General features: G+C 36.1%; 1 pseudogene; it reads right to left on the bottom strand.

Moving 5' to 3' along the window:
- Positions 1–3718: 3718 nt before the first annotated feature.
- On the bottom strand, positions 3719–6166 carry LOC149229608 (monofunctional isopimaradiene synthase, chloroplastic-like; annotated as a pseudogene).
- Between the last annotated feature and the right edge of the window lie 592 nt (positions 6167–6758).

The following is a 6758-nucleotide window of genomic DNA, read 5'->3' as shown; positions in this document are numbered from 1 at the left end:
GGCTTTAGACCACCAATGCTCAATAGTTTGGGAATTAGGTGAATAGATGAGGAATACTAACCACACTAGCTGATGCATACAGAATGTATGATGGCTAGCTGTGACTAGTAAGGAAACTTGCAAATCTAATCTATCAATGCAGAGATCAGATGACAGTTATCTTGCAATTGATACAAAAGAAACTTGAGTGAACTACTCACTGATACATTCAATTTACTAATATAGAGATAAGATGACGGTTATCTAGCATTAGGCATAGAAGATATCATGAATAAAACATTCTAGGTACGAGTTTAGAACAGAGGAGAAATGGACATTGAGCAATTAACAACAAAAGAAGCATGCATTGTTGAAAATGAAGATGAGACGTTGCAAGTTACAAAATATCTACAATCTCTAAAAGTTGAACCAAAACACAATTGCCAACCTCGATTACATCTTCCTTTCTACTATTTATAGTTTTTCTTTACAATGATCCTTAGCTGTTTAGGGTTGGGGATGTCTTAATTGACCACCTACTGGCATTAACTGTCTGATTGTGTACAAGGATACAATTCTCCTTCCATCACGAAAACGGTAATTAATTCTGGTATTGTGATGTCCTGCTAGGTGGATGGCTTGATTGTGGCAGTGGAGCTCCATGACTAATTAGTTATGTTTGCAGAGATCATGTTGTGTCCTTCCTCCTTCGACCATGATTTCTGTTAATTTGGTTCAGTGGTCTGATTGTCATGAGACTGACAGAGTTGGCCACCTTATTCTTCGGATAACAAATAGGGAGTGGAGTATGAGGTGCATAGGTGGACGGACGTGCCAAATCAGATGGACAGAAAAGTGACAGAGAGGTGTAGGATGATAGGGAGCAGTCGTGACTGAGGGCTGTCAGATCCAGGGGAATGCATGGTGGAGATCGCATGCAGGAGGTTCGAGGTCATGGTGGGAGAGGAACATGTTCGAGCCATTAGATCTTAAGTGAACAGATCTGATGGTTATCGGGTGAAGAAGGTGCGCGGATGATAACTCCCGAAGGTGGTTTGCTTTGGGCAGTTATGGTTTATATTGGGCACTCATCGGGTGATAAGTGGTAAATGGTGGAGTCTGCTCGATTCCATTCAGCGGATGACACGTCACAGCAGAAGAGAGAGAAAAACCGCCTTTATCGGGTGGGTATTCCTCTCGCTAATTACCCGTACGATATGAGCGATAGCCATCAAATTTGGCGGGGGTGATCTGTCTGTGGTGAATGATTGGGTAGGTTTCATTGATCAGATGAGACGTGGACCATTGGATCGGCAAGGGAAAACCAACAGCAAAGGGACACAGAGGTACAAGGTGTCCTTGGGAAATGTGTGGAGGGTGCATATCACAGAAAAGTAAGGTTTTGCGGGGTTTTTTGGTTAATTTTCTTGAGGCTAAGGTGAAAGAGGGTTGCGTTAGGATGTGAGGGTCAGGCTAGGAAATGAGAAGCATGAAATGTAAGTGGGAGAGTGAGGAAAGTGGGGTAATGGCCCATGTGGGGCCCTCTTTAGGACAACAAAGTAGACCATGTCCTTCCTTTAGCCTTCAAAATGTCAACGCTTCATGTCAGTGCTAACACTGGCTCCTTCTAGGGATGAAATCCTCCTTATGAGGTGTCAAGAACTCTAGACCATTGCCTTTCTAGTAAGACCAAAAATCAAAACTTCCTTCTAGTGTTCCATTGGGCATGGAGAAAATAATAAGCTGGTAGGGGCGCAGTTCTGGAAGGTGTTACCATCCTCAACTAGCTAAACAAATGCTATATGGAAGCTTTCACTCAGCCTGAACATGGGTGAATGGATGGTAGAAGCCAATCTGAAGACTGTTTCTTATGCTATTGGTTCAGTAACTATAGTTCACCCATGGTCAGTAAGGAGTATAACCTGATGCTCTTCTCTCCAATCATTACCGGTTGATCGAGAGCTCGATCGGGTATATCAACTACATTTACTAAAATAATTATTGTTGTTAGATCTAAGAATTTTTTGATCTATAATGTAGAAATAAGTCTTTTGGATTAATCACATTGTTAAGATTTGGTCTACGTTTCGAAATTAGTTGTTGGTGGATTAGTTAGTAGGTAAAGAAATTAATTATTTTGGGATTAGAGGTAAGGAAAAATATTCTATATTTAGTTAAAAATAGTTGTTAAATAAAAATAGAGATTCAATATTATGGATTGGTGTAGAAAACATTGTGTTTGTTATGGGTTGACTTATTCATATTAGAAAGCTAGTTGTTTGGAAAAAATATTTAATCCAAAATAATTCATTTATAGTTATTAATAACATTAATTTTGGATTATTTAATAATAATATCATGTTTAAATTATCTAATAGAGGGGCACTTAAATCCCTAAAAAAGGAATCCAAAATAAATTAAAACAAATTAGAGTCAAAGGAAAACTGAAAATTTTGTAATGTGAAAAAAAATAGATAGAAAATAAAATAATAGAAAAATAGAAAAATTTTGATAATAATAAAAATAAAATAGGGATAAAGACAAAAAAAAAATTGATAATAATAAAAATAAAATAGGGGATAAAAAAAATTGATATAAAAATAAATAAAAAGATAGAAAATAAAAGAAAATGAAAATAGAAAAAAATTGATAATAAAAAAAAAAATAGGGGAAAAAAATAATAATAAATAAATAAATAAAAATTGATAAAAATAAAAATAGGGGACCTAGGCAGAAACATAAGAAAATAAACCAAAAATAAAAGAAGAGAAGAAAGGATAAAAAAGAATGATGAATTATGATGAGAGAGCTAGAATCCAACGCTTACTCAATTTCCAACCATCATCCATATTAAGATTTTTGGCATGCCTTTCGATCTCAATTGCCTCCCTAACATTCCTCTGGTGGAAATTATATATCTTAGCATAACTTTGGATTCTTCAATGTAGACATGGTGCTTCAATTTTTTTGCATGCTTAGCTAAGGTTGAAGAGCGGGAGTGATTGTGTCTGATGTCTATTGCATGTTCATTGATCCTCTATTTAATAGATCTACCTGTTTCTCCAATGTAGGTGATACCACAGGAGCAGGGAACAAGGTAGACCCCTTTTGAAGCCTTAGGGTCAATAGAGTCTTTAACAGATCTAAGAGAATTTCTAATGGTATTGAGAGGCTTGAATGAAGAAGATACATTAATATTCTTGAGGATATGGGAAATCCTATCAATGGTTCCTTGGATATATGGAAGATGAACCTTAGAGATAAGTTCGTCACAAGAAGATTTAACTCTAGGCATTTTACATACCTTGTGAAAGGCCTTGACGCTTTGAGATTTGTTATATCTGAAAACTTCAAGAAGATGGGATTTCTCCTTTTCGAGGTGGCTATCATCAGAGACTTTTAGAACACGGGAAGCAAGAGTGCTGAGAACCTCGAATTTCTGAGCTAGGAAATGATTGGAATTGGCATGGGGATACTATTCTGTGTGAGTATTTTTCTGAAATACTTGGTGACAAATGGAACCATCATCCATCCTCAAAAGGAGAATGTCAAGAAATGGAAGGCACCCATCCACCTCAACTTCCTTCGTGAAGTTGATGGAGTCATATAGATAATTTCATCGTCGGCATGAGAAAGAGAAAAAAAAAAAGAATTTGGTTATAACAACTGTTGATCAACAAGCGCATGCGTTACTACACCGTGAATAGAACACCACACACCTTTATTTGAATAATTTATTCTACGCAACTAGTTCGAAGAGGATCTTTTTGACATGTTCTTTAATACTCGTTTGTGAAAGTGTTAAACTGACCTCTTCCGCGTAAAACAGTTGCATTGATCTAGCACTGTAAAAAATGATTCTCCTACAATTGTCTGGCACGTTTTTTGTGTTCAGGAATTCACACTTCAAATCTGCTAGGGCGTTTTCCATGAGACTATAAATATTTTCGAGAGATTCTTCCTCTGACAATTTGGGATGGTCCTTCATGTAACACTGTAGGGCAAAAGCCACCTCTCCTCGACTTCTCTCCGCCTACAAATAATTAGCAACCGTTCAAAACATAGACCCTACATTAGATTACAAGAGATTGAGTACCCGGCCTAGTAACTTTTGATATCGTTCACCAAACACCCTGTCAAGCACACGAGATATACAAATTTGGATCGGTAACCAATTTCAGAGAGTATGTGATCTGTAAGAACCTCTCCAATAAAAAGAACACCAATCAGAACGATAGTTACCAGTGGTATTGACACATTAGTAGTCTCTATGTATTCATCGAAGGACGGCACATATTCAGCTTCCGACCATTCTATTTCTTTCGTATATGCTTCAAGTTGGATCTCCCACTACCATATATTATATGAACCATAAATTCATTGCCCTTATTTAATTGTATCTTTGAAGAAAATAAAAAAAAGCTTGTATAACGTTAAAATTGTTTAACATAGTACTTACTAAATGGAGTATATTCTAAAACTGTTTCTGCTTGGTTAAGACTATATTCTAAAACTGTTTCTGCTTGGTTAAGAGCTCGTCTTCTTGGACCTGCTCCCTTACGGACCACCAGCGGGTTATTCCAGGTAGCCTGGTTTTCCTTGATAATAGTGATGCGTCAACCCACATTCGTGGATAGCAGCCAGAGATGGCTGTCCTCAGTGTTGGTTTGACAACTGAGTTTGATAGGTTTTTCCTGTCCTCACTGTTGGTTTGATAACTGAGTTTGATAAGTTTTTCCACCTTTGAAAAAAAAAAAAAAAAAATAATATAGCCTAGCACGTCATGCCCCTGTCTCTTGCATCCTTCTTCCACTATTTCATTTACCAGATTGTATCAGGAAGCATATTTTAATGTGGTCTTCCATCACGTCATGCCCCTGTCTCTTGCAGCCTTCTTCCACTATTTCATTTACCAGATTGTATAGATCCAGGAAGCATATTTTAATGTGGTCTTCCATTAGGTCTAACGGAGAGTGATCCCATCTATAACAAAGGCGAAGAATAGGCATGAATACATAGTTTAGCAGCCAGAGTAATTGCAGAAACTTTCATTTACTTTTAGATCAAAAGAGATTTAATATATTAAATCTCCACCTTTTAACTGCTTCTGTGAATAGCCTGATGTCTTCTATAGATCCATGAGCGTCATATAGGTCGCCTAAAATGATAGCGCAGGTGGTAGATTTGGTAAAGGCGGCTCTACACGAAGCTAGCTCTGGTTCAAACATAGAAGAGGACATTTAGAAAAATATTTCAACGACACGATCACGTGTGAAACTGAGCTCTGCAAAACCCGATGATTTCCACCACCTTTGAACAATGCGAGATACAGTAGCTTAGCTTATACTCACATGAATGAAACATTGAATAAAAAAGTAAGTAAGATAGGCTTAAATGATTGAAACGTTGAATTAAACAATACTAGCAACTTCGAATATATATTAAAATACAAATGGTTTACTATTTAGCATGCTGAAACCAATATTGGGTTCAACGGTATTATATTGGACACAAATATTATAAATTTTACAATCTTACCTATACATGGTTTTCCCAAGCCAAACATCGTTTGCCTCGTAATTTTCAATGTAGCTTCTGGCCTCCAGACTTGGTAAACTCCTAAGCCATGCATATTTGAGGGTGCACTCCACCTGCAAATAAGATTACATATATAAATATATACTCATTGATGTCAGGTTGAGTTAGCAGCAAGACTGAGATGTTAAAAGAGCCGGCAAATACTATATACCTCTCCCCGAGTGTTCTCATCCACATTTTCCAAACCCCTCCAAAGATATCTTTGGGTGGAGAGTTTTTCTTCTTCCATGACTGTTTCTCCTGGAAATGCAACATGTGAGAAATGATTGACTTTTAACGTCTTTTACTCCTCTCTCTGTTTGACCGGAGAAGCGAAAGAACCCGCCATACTCATCTCTAAAAGTTTTTAAAACATCTTCCAAGAATGATGGTGGCAGATGATTCAACAAAATGAAAAAACTCAAATCTTTCACTGTTGGCACAGTTTACAGCTAAAACTTAGCTCTTCGTGTCAACATTTTCATTTACCTAAGGATACATTGTATCCATGCAGTCTTAAGATTTGAAGTCCCATGGCCATAACATAAATATCAGCAACAAGATTTTCCCTAGCCCATCCAACGCCTCCTTCGTCCCAATGGATGTGCATCAATTTCAAATATTACTAACATAGATTTATCTTAAACATCAATCTAATATGAATTTAGAAAGATCCAATTTTTTCACCCTCAAAATTTTTTTTGAGTGAATAATATTTAAATGTTTTATATAGTTATTTAATTTTTTTACTTTTCGATTTTAAAAAAATAAATATTTTAGTCTTCATAAACAAAATTTCAACTTAAATTACATCATACTGAGCTCTAAAATAAGCCTCTAAGCTCAATTAAATCAAGGCACTAATGAGCTGATGAAGAAGTGAAGCATATAGAACACTACAAATTATGAGATTTTATAGTTTCTCTCAAAACTAATAAACTAAATAAAAGCAAATAAGCATACCTTGCCAAATTTACAACCTATAAATAAACAAATGACATCATATTAATTGATGGAAATTTGACTATGAGGATATAAAATTGTGACTTCTTTGACATTAGAAAATTTGATGATAATGTGAGTATTTGATGACAGTGGCTTTTCCTCCAACCCATAAGTATTTTTATCTTGTTGACTTTCCCTAAGCTTATTCATCAATCTTAATTGGTCATTTTCATATTGAAGTTGTCGGTTTCTATGGT

Source organism: Pinus tabuliformis, chromosome J, assembly GCF_031772625.1.
Source record: "Pinus tabuliformis cultivar Carrire ecotype Pingquan chromosome J, CPIR1, whole genome shotgun sequence".
Lineage (NCBI taxonomy): Eukaryota > Viridiplantae > Streptophyta > Pinopsida > Pinales > Pinaceae > Pinus > Pinus tabuliformis.
Note: the sequence above shows the minus strand (reverse complement) of the source record. Positions and strands in the feature narration are given on the sequence as shown.